At 39.3% G+C, this 14,254-nt stretch overlaps 1 long non-coding RNA gene across 1 annotated transcript; it reads left to right on the top strand.

The window, feature by feature from the left end:
• The first annotated feature begins 218 nt into the window (after positions 1-218).
• LOC140501807 (uncharacterized) lies at positions 219-7,686 on the top strand. Its single transcript, XR_011966360.1, has 4 exons — positions 219-1,098; positions 1,291-1,471; positions 1,904-2,004; positions 6,019-7,686. It is a non-coding gene; the product is annotated as an uncharacterized lncRNA (long non-coding RNA).
• Positions 7,687-14,254: the final 6,568 nt, after the last annotated feature.

Raw genomic sequence — 14,254 nt, 5'->3', positions numbered from 1 at the left:
TTGTACTAGACTTTTGAGATTCCTTCCATCCTGAAATTTATGATCCTGTGGCTTCTCTCTCCTCTAAAATCCTATACACCATTTATTTTCATAATTTAGCACTTACAGAGTGTCCCAAAAGTCTTAGTGCAGTTTTAAGCCTTAATTAAACAATATTAATTTAAGAAATATTAAGCTTTAACATTTAATTTAAATTAACTTGAGATAATTTAATTTAAAAATGCACTGACTTTTGGAGGCACCCAGTATATTGCTTTATATCATTAAGTATCTTTTCAAAAATATGTATAATAATTTCCTAACCAGAAACTCTTCCTCCAGTCTTTCCTCTCCCCAAATAATCATTTATACATCCTCCAAAACAGGTCCATCATGGAATTTCACTGCTCCAGAACTTTCAATTGTTCCTTATTACCTATAACCAGGGGTGTGTATAGCCAGCTTGAACCAGCTTGTGGCTCCAGATGACCAATTGTCAAATTTTCAGTGTGAGCATTTACTCCATGACTCTCCCCTTCCCAAGATCAGAAAGCACTACAGATAAGGGCTTGATTTATTATCTCGTTGATTGTCCAAACTTGAGAAATTGATGGAGAAAATATTAATAATGCAAATTAAACTTAAAAGTGTACTCTGTGTACATTCTTTTTCTCCTTTTTCTTGAGAGCTGGCTATTAAGCATTTACTGGCACACTCCCGGTTGTAAGATAAAATAAAAATTTCCTAGTCTGACTTTCCAAGTCCTTAACAGTTGTGAGATTCTCTACAATCCGTCCCCAACTCAGTTTTCCAGATTTATGCCCTGCTAATTCCCTTCACAACTTTATATTCCATTCAGAGTGAACTGTTAGCTATTCCCTGATATCTTTCTGAACTAAAAATGGTGTCATTTGGGACCATTTCTATGCATTAGTCTAGTTGAAGTCCTAACCCTGAAATATACTCCCTTCTCATCTCCACTTTTAAAAATCTTTCTTCTTCCTTTAAGGACCAGCACAGGTAACATCTCTTCCACAAATCTTGCATGCCATCCCAACTGAAAGTGCTCTCTCCATCCTTAAATTTTCTCCAAGTACTTTGTGTGGATCACACCAGATGGTAAGAGATTATGAACTGTATTACCTCATAAAAGAATGAAAAGCGGTGAAAGGAAATACATTTTTTACGAGCTTGGCACAAGACCAAACTAAGCAAAGTCATTCCAAGAGTTTTTAGGATGAAACTAGAAGTATTATGAATGAAAATGGGAAAGATATGTAAATATTTTTATTATAAACCTTTTCTTACCAGTAAGGACAGTGAAGCTGCCACATTAGGACTGTAGTGTTACAGTCCTGGAAATGTTGATGCAGGAAGTGGAAATGACACTGAAAGAAGTAAGGATGATCAAAACAGCTAGACTCAGTCAAGTTCACACAACCTGTGCTGGAGGAGATACAACTTTGAGGACATTAAGGCATCAATTTTTAAGGTAAATACAAAAGAGTATGGTCTTCTTTAGCCTTTGTCTTAGCAATCCTGCTACTGGCTATGTACCCCAAGGAGGACAAAGATAAAAAGAAATGTTCCAGATATACCAAGATGATCATAGTAACATTTTTTTATGGTAGCAAGGTACTGGAAACAAAGCAAAATGTGCATTAATTGGGCAGTAGTTGAATCGTTGCTCGTCCTTCATTCTCAAAGACAACTAGTGACATCAGGAAGGTGATGTCTTGACTTACAAGTGAATAGGGTTTAGGTAAGGCAGAGATGTGCAGAGTCATCAGGCCCACTTTCTCCTCCAGAGTCAGTCACATTAGCTGAACAAACTATAGTAAAGAAATGTTGTGACTCCATTTGGGGTTTTCTTGGCAAAGATACCGGAGTGGTTTGTCATTTCTTTCTCCGGTTCATTTTACAGGCAAGGAAACTGAGGCAAACAGGGTTAAATGGCTTGCCCTGGGTCACACAGCTAGCAAGTGTCTGAGGCTGGATTTGAACTCATGAAGATGAGTCTTCCTGGTAAGTCTCACTCTCCTGTAAGAAATGACTAAGATGAAGAATTCAGAGAAGCACGGAAAGACTTGTATAAAGTGATAGAGTTAAGAAAATAGAAACAGGAAAACAGTTTATGGCTCCAAAAGGCTGCTAAACTCAGTTAAAAGGCAACAACCAATTCTGAGTCCAAAGAACGGATGATAAAACACACTTCTCTCTTTTGAGGGGGGCAGCTGTGGGAATGAGGTGGGTGAGGGAAGAGAGAGGAAGGCAGTCAGAGAGAAGGGGACTGTGGTTGTTGCATATAGAGTTAAGACAGTAGTTACATCTGGTTAACAGTTCTTAGTTACAGGGTTATGAGGCAAAGTTCAGGGTGGGGGGTATTTTGGATAACAACTGTGGTATTAAAAAATACAAAAGCATCAATCAGACAAACAAAATCCTCCTCCCCCTTGGATATTTCCTCATATTTTCTCTTAGTGTATATGAATGTACATGTTTTGTGTTTTAGCGCATGAATAAACACTTGTCACTGGCTCTATTTCCTATTGTGTGCTACAGGATTATGGAAATTACTTAGACTTTCCACTTAAGGCACTAAGGACTGTACAATAATATTCAGTAATGGGAAAAAAAATAGCTGATGTTCTAATATGAGTGGAAGATACAGGATACAATTAAAAATGTGGAAAACAAGAACAAAAATGTGAGTGATTTGGGGACATCTGAATTTCAGCAGGGATAAAATGCATTTAGGTGTAGCTGGCATCAAAAAGATAAAAGGGTAACACAGATTCTTCCTCTAATATTAAAGTTAGACCCCAGAATCTGACCCAAAGCTAAAAGGACATTCAGATTAAATACTGACCTTTCTCACCTTGATTTGATTACATTCCTTTGTCTTGGGTTATTATAACTACTGGTAACCTTTCCTTTAAACATTTTGTTTAAGCTGGACATGGTTGGTACATACCTTTAATCCTTGCTACAGCAGAAGCTGATGCTGGTGTATTGTTCAAGTTTGGAAGTTCTGAGACGTGATAGGAGGTTTGAAATTGATCAAGTGTCTATACTGACACCAAAATGGTGGTGAGACCCCAGAAGTAGGGCAGGAGAGAGGGACAGAGGGGGCTGCCTAAAGAGTGGTGAACTGACCCTTATTGGAAGTAGAACAGGTCAAAGCTTCCATGCTGATCCTCATCATAATAGTAATAAAAATAATAATTAATATTGATATACTGCTTATTTTATGCCAGGAACTGTGCTAAGCACATTACATTATTATCTCATTTGATTCTCATAACACCAGGAGGTAGGCACTATTATTATCACCATTTTATAGAGGAAGAAACTGAGGCAGACACAGATAAAGCAACGTGCCTACAGTCACAGAGCTAATAAGTGTCTGGGGCCAGATTTTAACTCAAATCTTTCTAGATCCACGGTTGACTTTGGGTCTATCCCCATCAAGGTGGGAGATAGCTCTTCATGACTTTGGCTGGGCTTCTGAAAAATTATCTTCCATATGATGATCATGGGCTCACCCAAAGAACAAAGGTGACAAAATTGGATCATGGCCCAAATCTCCAATTTAACTCTATTTCTCTGAACTAGTCACCAGACTCCAAAGCACGCTATAGGTGCAGTGAACAGGTGAACATTCATTGGGGGACTTTTGTCCAGAAATTTATAGATCTTAATATCTTGCATCTCTGAGATCATCCAGTAAAAAATTGTCCAAGGAAAGTATGAAGCCTCACATGTTCCAATAAGTCTTCTCCCATTGGGATGAAATAGCTTCTCTTCCTTCAATGGATTTTTTTATGGCATATTCAAATTCCTGCTCCATCCTCATCACTGTCTCTCATTCTGGATGCTAGACTTCTGCTGAGCAAGTCTAAGATGGCTCTAGGCTGGTTAGGTTATAACTTCACACTGAGAATTCATACTGAACCTGCGGCTCACACACCCCACAAAGGCCTTCAAGCCATAGCTCCCTCCACGTTGTACATGTGCAGTTTATGGTTTTAATGTCAGTATGGAGCTTTACATTTATAATCTAAAAATTCATCTTGGTATTGTTAATCCACTGTTCACACATGTCAAGATCTCCTGAGAGCTTGATTTCATAAATTAATGTGATAGCTATGCCCACCGGCTCTATGTCATTCGCAAATTTGCTAACCTTATCATCTACACCTTTGTCCAAGTCATTGATTAAAATCATTGGGAGGAAGGCCAGAACTGAACCAAGAATATTCTCAATTAGAGATCTGTCTTATTTTTGACATATTTAATTTGATTTGATATATTTAAGTACTCTTAAATATGTCATTTATTATATTGGTGTATGTATGAGACCAGTTTTGGCTGGGGTGATCTGGAGAGAGGAACTACTTGAGTTCAAATCTGGCCTCAGATACTTACTAGCTGTGTGACCCTGAGAAAGTCACCTAACCCTTTTTACCTCAGTTTCCTAATATGTAAAATGAGCTAAAGAAGGAAATGACAAATCAGTCTAGTATCTTTGCCAAGAAAAACGCAAATGGGGTTATGAAGAGTTAGACATGGCTGAAATGACTCAACAACAACAAAAATCACTAGAGCTGAATCATTTAGTAGAGATCTATTAAAGGATAGGCAGGTATTGGTATTACTCAGATATAGCCTCAAGTTACCAGTTTGCTAAACTCTGGGGTGTATAACAAGCCTGTTCAACCGACACATCCCATACCTTTCTGAGCCAAAAGTAAGGAATGGAGTAACTTGATAACCCTCCCTTGCTTCAGTGGGCACTCTTTTTTTAAATCTCACTGAAAGAGGGGTCCATCAGGGAAGCACTGGCGAATACATATTGCTTATGGCAATGGCGTTAGCTCAGTCTCTAACTCTTGTCTTGAGTTACAGGACCTCATGTTAATTCCATATTAAGACTATCTCTAGTTATCCCTAGGCCAATAAAAGGGTGCTCATCATAGGATCATACATCTCTGGCTGAAAGAAGCCTTAGAAGCTATTAAGTCTAACCCCTACATTTTACAGATGAGGAAACTGAGGCTTAGAAAAGGGGAGACTTGACTGTGGTCACAAGAAAGGTAAAACAAGAGGCTATATTGGAACTCAAGTCTTCCTGATTCTAGGTCTAGGTCATAATCTTCCTTTCTTATTTCTGAATACTCAAATTGCCATTAGATCTATATATCTGCACCAATGTGGCTTAATTAATAGAAGTTTAATGTTCAAAGTGAGTAAGAGAAGTGATAGTGCCACTGTACTCTGCCCTGGTTAAGCCACATCAGGAATCCTGTGCTAAGCTATGGTCATCTCACTAGACACTTTAGAACATGTCTAGAAGAGGTAAATAAGGACAGTGCAAGGAGGGGGCAGGAGAATATGTCTGTGTATGTGTGTCTGTGTGTGATATTGTGTGGGTTGCTGAGCTGTCCATGTAAATTATGTATGTCCACATGAGTCTCTCTAGAGGTACCTCACAGGGAGGGAAGAATGACGTCTTTATCTTCCCCTTCCTCTATCCTTCACCAAGGAAGACTGGTTCCTGCAAGGAAGGGAAGTGAGAGGTTGGGACCAGACACTTTGCTTTCCTCAGAGAAGGACTACATGGCTAAAATCATATTTATCTCCTTGCTTAAATATTATTAGTCTAGGAGAAGTAATTTCCAGGTTAAAGCTATGCTCTGATTTCTATTTGTTAACAGAAAAGGAGTGTACCAAGCTTTATATCCAAGGCTTGACTCTTTTCCTACAAGATGCCAATGAACACACCTACCAAACAGCAACTAAACCTATTTATCCGGACAGGCAGCAAACAGCAATCAGAGGAAGTACACACATGAGTCCATATGGCAGAAAATACAGAGTGAATGAGCTCTCCCTTTTGGATCAAGATAATTCAGCTCAACCAAAAAAGTGCCTCAGATCTCACCCAATGGGAAATTCCCTGAAGTCTCTAATGTAGCATACTGGGCATAGGGACTTGATAGAGACTGACAGTTCTTCTACATGTTGATTTTTTTCCAGAGTCCTTCTCTCTTCCTGGACGTGAGGAGAGGTTGGAATCATGCCTTTTCTCTCAATGCTGGAAGCCAGAACGGAACAGATATCTCTTCTCTCTAGCTCTCACCAACTCTGCCTGTTCCCCATGCAGGTTTCAAGTGTTGAGTCAAGAATCAGTCTCCACCTAAGAGGAGAGAGTTCTATACAATTTACCCTTTGAGTAAAGTTCCCCTGTGATGCTGAGCTTGAGCCCCTTTTTGGAACTCTCCATCATGCCCCTGTGTCAGCTACCTTCTCTTTCTCTCCTCCCTCCCCCACATCCACTTTTCAGCTTCCTTTTTGTGCATTGTCTTCTCCATTAGATTATAAGCTCCTTGAGAACAAGGATTCTTTGTTTTTATTTGTACCCCCAACTTTAAGAGCACCTGGCACATAGTAGGCACTCAATAAGTATTTATTGACTCTTGACTCCAACATGTATGTGTCCGGCCTTGGAAGCAATCTTGTGAGTTTGAGAGTTCTGGAGATGCTCAGAGCTGACTGACAATAGTAGGGGCAATTTCTGTACTGGAGAAGGTGATCACTAATGTGGGTTTGTTCTGTGAAGTTTGGATTCAGTCAAAGAGCCACACTTGAGGACCTAGAGGGCCACATGTGACCTTGAGACCACAGGTTTTCCATCCCTGGTTTGGACAGTGAAGAGCTGAGATGAAATGTAAAATGCCTATACATCAATTCTACAACCTCTTCATGTTCTAATGTTTAAGCTAACCTCCCAGGAGAGCAGAACAGGAGTTGTGTTCCTGCTATTTGTTTAAGTTTTTATATTTTGCTTTGTTTTTGTTTTGCCAACATACTTGGGATTCTCTTCTGTTAGTCATTCTGGTTGTATAGGTGAAATAAATAGCTGCCCCATACTTGATTTACAATGAGTACTCTTCTCATCTCCCATTTTAGACAGACCTTAGACATGAGTCAAACCTAAATTTAAAATAATTTTCCCTTGGGTGACAGTGTGGGGGCATAAAGAACCAAAGAGTATGAGAAAGAATGTAAATACTGTCTTAGCAGGCTTGTTCTCCTAGGAAAGAACGTACTCTTCATGTATGGCTCCATAGTCCTTTGGTGAATAAAAGGGTAAGTGCCCCAGCCTCCCTGGGCCCAGGAAGAGTTCTTATTTTTATACTTCGGTACCTTATCCAAGGTCTGAGGGGATAATTCCAATGAACCTTTTGTATTTAATCCTCTTTTTGAGCCCCACATATGGACCATGAGCAAAAAAATAGAAACACTTCCAGGAATCACCTCACAGACTCCAGATCTTTCAAAAACAGTCATAGAAAGTTCCTCTGCTTAACGTGGATGAATTTAGACTAAATGCATCAGGCCCTATGCCTCACGTATGAAATAACTTGTAAAAAGGATTAGAAATATCCAAATGTGTATGAACTCCTAAATTTTAAACAAAAATGCTAGAATAGATCAATATACCATGCAATTTCTGGTGTCCTAAGTGTTGTTTCTAGAAGAAGTTTTATCCAGGACATATTGATTTCTCACCTAACAGTGACATGGAGACTTTCAGTCAAGTCTATGTCCCTAATCCCTCCTGGGAGAGCCCTATATATTCTGGGAGTCCTTTTCATCATAGGATCATAGATTTAGAAATGGAAGGGACCTTAGGGGACATCAAGTCCAACTAATCTCCTAAGTTTACAGATGAGGTAACTGGGTCAGAGTGATTAGGTAATTTGACCAAGATCATATAGCAAGTATCTAAGGCAGGGCTGAAACCCAAATCTTCTATAGATTCCCTGGCCAGCATTCCATTCACTCTACTAGCCCACTGTTTGAGGTAAAGGCAGAGGGAGAAGAACTCAGATACTTCCTTTTCTCTATTTTTTCATTTTTGTCAATAGTTTTATTTCAGTTCTCAGGCTGTTTATTTTTCTTCTTCTTATAACAAGTACTCTGGCCTCACACTCCCAGGACAAACAGAACTCAATCTCTTGTTACGAGAAAGATTGTAGTGAAAGGAAGCTCTAACTTAGGGTACATGCCACCATTATGACAATAAGAGGACTCTTCCTCTGTCACATCAACCAATATTGAAAAAGAAACCACAGCTCTGGTTCTGACCAGCTGGCACGAGTCCTTACCTTCTCCCTTCAGACACATACAGAATTATCTTTCCCTCTTGATTTCTGTAAAATTTCATTTCTCTATGCTGCTTTCATATTCACATACTATATAATGTCATTGATGCTCATGCTCATGCTCTCTAAGTTTTCATCTAGATGAGTCTTTGATCTGAATGTAAATAAAATCAGCGGGTCCTTGATTCAGTGACTGGCAGCAGTACTTAATCAAAGGACCCTTGGATGAGTTTATTTACAGTTATTAGCATTCCTAGAAGGGATGGATAAAGTTGAATCAAAATCAGTTTTCTAGTTCAGTAACCTTCTAGACAGCACAACATAGATTTTCTGTAGGGAGATTTATGGGCATGAAAAATCAACTGACTGGTAGAGTTGCGATCCTATCTATAAATATCAGAGTCAAGTTTGTGTTTTGCACATTTGTCTGATTGTCTCTCATTTATAATTATCACACTGTCTTGGCTACCCTTCCTGTTTAGGTCTGGCCTGATCTGACATAATTCTCAAGTAATCAGAAAGGATCCCTATGACTAATGACATAAATCTGACAAAAACTTCAATTTTGACTTGAGTGATCAGTGATCATCATGGGATCCCTCAGGTTTTGGTTAAATTCTGATAATTCTATTGCCTGTAGATTAGAGAGCTCAATTATTTCTGGTTAAATTTATGCCCATTATGGGATCTAGTTAGTCTAAATCTCTGAGAGACAACCCTTTGCATTATCTCCTGCCTCACTGAAAGAAAATTCCTTTCAAAGAACCCAGTCTGTCTAAAAACCAGTTTCAACATCTTTATGAAAATGTCTAGGCACAGTTAATTTCCTAAAACTAAACATCTTTAATTCTGGAAATGATCTGTTGGTTTTGAAATCTTGTGTGTGCTTAGGTTGGCTATTGGGGATCAAATGATTTATTGGCACATTTGAGCAAATCCAGAAGAAAAATGCCATAGATTTGCTGAAAAGACTGTCCATGGGCAGTAAGGACAAAAAGAAATCTCCTTATGAGGTCCCTCCCATCTTATTAACTGTCTTCTTCTTCCTTTTGCTCTGGACATTCCTGCTCTTCATGACTCTGCTTCCCAGCCTTCCCATTTACAACCCTCTACCTTCTACATTCCAATCTGCTTCTGTTCTTACACCCTTGCTCAACTTTCCAACAATAGATCAACCATTTCTTCCCATGTAACCATCTCCCCAAACCAGACTATATGCCCACCTAAACCCCAATTTCCTGCTCCTTACACACTTCAAGGTAAAAATTTTACTGGACATACTGATAATCAAGCTCACCTTCATGAAATCCTGGTACCTCTGGCAGGTGAAGGAGTGATCTCTCATTTACAATGTATTCCCTTTTTACCTCAATTTAATAAACTGACAGAATAAACTCCTAAACTTTGGTATGTACCAGAAATGGCTCATCATTCCTTCTGTATAATCTTGAACGTCCACAACCCCACTACTTCTGACATTATCCAACTATTGGAAAGCCTTTTGGATTCTACAGAAATTGTAAAGATTTATGATAATGTTGAATGATTAAGAAACAACCTTCTTAAAGAGATAAAGTTCCTAACATCCTTAAAGCAGAACAACGGATCTCTAAAAGCAATTGACTTTAGACTTCAAAGGAGCAAAACAGGTACATCTACCTATGGGAAATGGTGACCCAGAGGCAGACAAGTGCAAGACTTGCCCTTTAGCTGGCATAAAACTTAAGCTTTCTTGGATGAACCAAGCCCTGATCTTATATGAATTGGGTTTTTCCCCGTTTCCTCCTTCTGAGTGGCAGTTTGGGAACTGCCTCTTCTGCCTCTTGGAGCCCCATTAACCATTGTCATTGCACTGGCAGAATTTGGAGAAGTGTAATCATATTGGATTATGAGATCCCAGGATCAAGATTTAAGAAAGTGCAATACCAATGCCCTTCCCTTTGTCATGATTCACCTGCAATCATAGTTGGCATTAATGGCCCAACTGAGCAAGTGAGCCTTTCCCCTCATTTGCTAATATTCAGGTAGTCCAACAGGACATCCCAGCAATGAGAGTTCATGCAAACCCCACCTGGGACACCCCCAGCCAGCTCTTCCAGTCCTAGTAACAATCTTAACCAACCCTTCTTCCCACCCCTTACTCACTCAGAACCTACCTGGATAGCTTCCATCATCAGAAGATGAAGGCTGGCTTTCAACTGCCCATTTGAGATTATTGTGGGAAATGGCCCCAGTCACTGAAGAGAACTGTGGATTGTTTATGATGTTCCTACTCACCATGAAGGAGGAAGTCCTATGATATCCCTACCCTTAATGACAGGGGAAATGGCTAGTGATAATCCTAACATTGGAACTGGACTGTTTATGATCATACTTCCTACGTTGCCATTACAGGAAAAGTGAAGGGGCTCCTTGTGTAGACTTCTGTCTAGAAACAGGACTTCACTAGGGCACACTTGCTAAGTATAGACCAGAATAATCAAGAGTAGTCCCTGCTTGGGAAGACTTTTGCCAATGGAACCCTGGAAATGCTGTGAGAAATTGGAACAAATAGTATAAATAACCCCCTCCCATCCTCTAACCTGACAGTTGTTTCAGAAAGGTTATGAAACTTGTATTGTGTTTTGGTATGTGAACATAAGGCAATGATTTCAATGACCCCTCTGTGGGTGGACTTTGCTATCTGAGGAGTAATCTCACCCAGCGTTCACATATATCTTACACTTCTACAGGGACAAATCTGGAACAGGAGAACCTCTGACACAGTTAAATTATCCAGAATCTTACCTTGAAGGGGTTCTTCCTTTATTAAGAAGCAAGATTGACATCTTTCAACTTGCTGTTCAAGTCACATCTGACACTTTATATGATTCCATTTGGGTTTTTCCTGGTAAAGATGCTGGAGCGGTTTGCCATTTTCTTCTCCAGCTCATTTTACAGATGAAGAACGGAGGTCAATAGGGTTAAGTGACTTGTCCAAAGTCACACACAGCTAAGAAGTGTCTGATGCTAGATTTGAACTCAGGTCTTCCTGACTCCAGGCTTAGTGCTCTATCCACTGAGCTACCAACTGCTTCTTGTTCAGTCATTTCAGTTGTTCAACTTTACTGAACTTTATTGAGATTCAGGAATGAATCCATCAGCAATACTGAGTCATGACTAATAGAACTGATTGAAGTTAGATAATTAACATTGCTAATGGATCATATGGCCTCAATTATTTACTAACCATACCTTCCCTGGGGCTTTATATCTATACTTTTACTGCACCTTGATATCTGACCAGACTCCAAATATTACCTAGCATATGACCTGAATTGAAAAGTAGGGATCAGGATTTTGGGTTTTTTAATTGTGTTTGATTCTTTGTGACCCCATTTGGAGTTTTCTTGGCAAAGACACTGGAGTGTTTTGTCACCTCCTTCTCTAGCTCATTTTATAGATAAGGGAACTGAGGCAAATAGGGTTAAATAACTTGTCCAGAGTCATACAGCTCGTAATTATCTGAGGCCGGATTTGAACTTGGGTCTTCCTGACTCTATCCATTGCACCACCAAGCTGCCTCAGGATCAGAATTAGAATACAGTAAACATGAGGGGATACCTCAATGAGACATATGAGGTTAGTTGTCAGGGTCAGGCTTGATTAAGGAAGCTTTGAAAACTCTGTTCCTCATGATGTTAATAATAGCTATTGTATTAACTTCGTTGTGCTACTATATATAGTATTTCCCAGTCTTTGTCTTTGGAAGTCTTTGCCAAAAAATATACGGAAGAGTAACCTAAGAAGTAATAGGAATACTATAGGTATAATCTAGGACCAAAATCAGAGACTGTGATAAGAGTGATAGGAGATGGAAAGAAACTGACTCAGAGTTCTCGCCACTATGATAAGAAGAGGATATGACCTCTAGCAACTGTGCAGCCAACGTGGAAAAACAAACCATAGCTCTAGATATGACCAACTGGCAGGAGTCTTTATCTTTCCCCTTCAGATACACACACACACACACACACACACACACACACACACACACATATCTATACCTATATCTTTACCACCTGATTTCTCTATATTTTCTTTATGCTGTCTACATATTCACATGCAATAACATGAGCCTGTGTTCTGACCACCTCCCTCCACCCTCAGCTCTTCCAGTCCCAGTAACGACTTTAACCAATCCTTGTTCCCACCCCTTGCTACCTCCTGTAGAGCTTCCATCATCAGAAGAGGAAGGCTGACTCTCAAATACCTGTCTGAGATTATTGTGGGAAGTGGCCCCAGTCTCTGAAGAGAACTGTGGATTGTACATGATGTTCCTACTCACCATAAGGGAGGAAGCCCTATGATAGCCCTACCCTTACTGATATGGGGGCTACCTAGTGATAATCCTAAGCATTGGAATCTGACCATTTATAATTACACTTCCTACACTGCCATTACAAGGGGAGTGAAGGGCTCTTTGTGTAGACTCTGTTCTGGAAACAGGACTTCACTAGGGTGCACTTGCTGAGTGTAGACCAGATTAATCAAGGGTAGTCCCTGCATGGGAAGACCTTTTCCAGTGGAACCCTGGGAATGTGAGAAATTGGGATGAATAGCATATATAACCCCCTCCCATCTCATCTAGCAGCAATATCACATTTATACCTGAACTTGGGGAGACCAACACTACGCAGAAATTGTTAAATAAGAGATCACTTGCCCCAGAGCCCAGTTAGATGGAGAATGTAAGCCTCCAAAGTATTGAGGGTAGGGGGGGAAATGTTTGTCCTTTCATTGCTACATCTTTAAAATAAAAGCTAACTGATGTCAATTGCTTAAGTGGTGGTTAATGATAGGAAAAAACATACTGAAATAGAGGCTTGAACCAATAGCTGTATAAAAACAATTTCTCAACCCATCAGGTGCGTAACTGCTAGAACCCTGAAGGGGAGAGTGATAAACTCATCCAAAGGTCCATTGACTAAGTACTGCTGCCAGTCACTTAATCAAAGATGCAAAGAAAGTTATCTGTGGATTTTATTTGTAGTCAGATAATTTATGACCAAACAAGAGATAGAGAGTATCATAGAATGTAAAAGGGGTGCTATGATTATGTCAAATTAAAAAGATTTTGAACAAACAAAACTAATGTAGCCAAGTTTAGAAGGAAACCAGGAAACTGAAGGATAATTTTTAATAGAAAGTTTCTCTGATACAGGTCTCATTTTTCAAATATGTAGAGAACCGAGTCAAAATTATAAGAATACAAATCATTCCCAAACTGATAAAGGGTCAAAGGATATGAACAGGCAGTTTTCAAACAAAGAAATCAAAACTATCTAGAGTCATGTGAAATATTAGAGAAATGCAAATTTAAGCAACTCTAAGGCACCACCTCAAATCTATAAGATTGGGTAATATGACAAAAGAAAATCAACAAATACTGAAGGGGATGTGGAAAAATTGGAACACAAATGCATTTTTGGCAGGTTTGTGAACTAATGCAACCATTCTGGACAACAATCAAACTGTACTGTGCATACCCTTTGACCAGCAATGCTACTATTAGATCTGTATTCTACAGAGATCATAAAAAAGGGAAAGGGACCTATTTGTACAAAAATATCTACAGTAGCAATTTTTGTGGTGGTAAAGAATTGGAAATTGAGGGGATGCCCATGAAATGGGGAATGGCTGAACAAGCTGGGGTATACGACTGTTATGGAATATACTGTGGTATAAGAAGAGATGCCAGGATGTTTTCTGAAAAACCTAGAAAGACATATATGAACTCATGCAAAGTGAAGTGAACAGAACCAGAACATCATACATGGTAACCACAATATTTTAAGGATGGTCAACTGTGTGAGATTTAGCTACTCTGATCAAGACAATGGTCCAATCCAATTCCAAAAGATCCATGATGAAAAATGCTGTCCACCTCCAGAGAGAGAACTGATGAACTCTGAATGCAGACTGAAGCATACTTTTCTAAAACTTTATTTTTATTGTCTTATTTTGTTTGGGTTTTCTTTTGCAACATGGATAATATAAAAATATGTTTTGCATGACTTTCCATGTATAATCTAAGTCAAACTGCTTGCTTTCTGGGAGAGGGG

Source organism: Notamacropus eugenii, chromosome 4 (genome assembly GCF_028372415.1).
Source record: "Notamacropus eugenii isolate mMacEug1 chromosome 4, mMacEug1.pri_v2, whole genome shotgun sequence".
Classification (NCBI taxonomy): domain Eukaryota; kingdom Metazoa; phylum Chordata; class Mammalia; order Diprotodontia; family Macropodidae; genus Notamacropus; species Notamacropus eugenii.
This window is presented reverse-complemented; position numbering and strand designations above follow the sequence as displayed.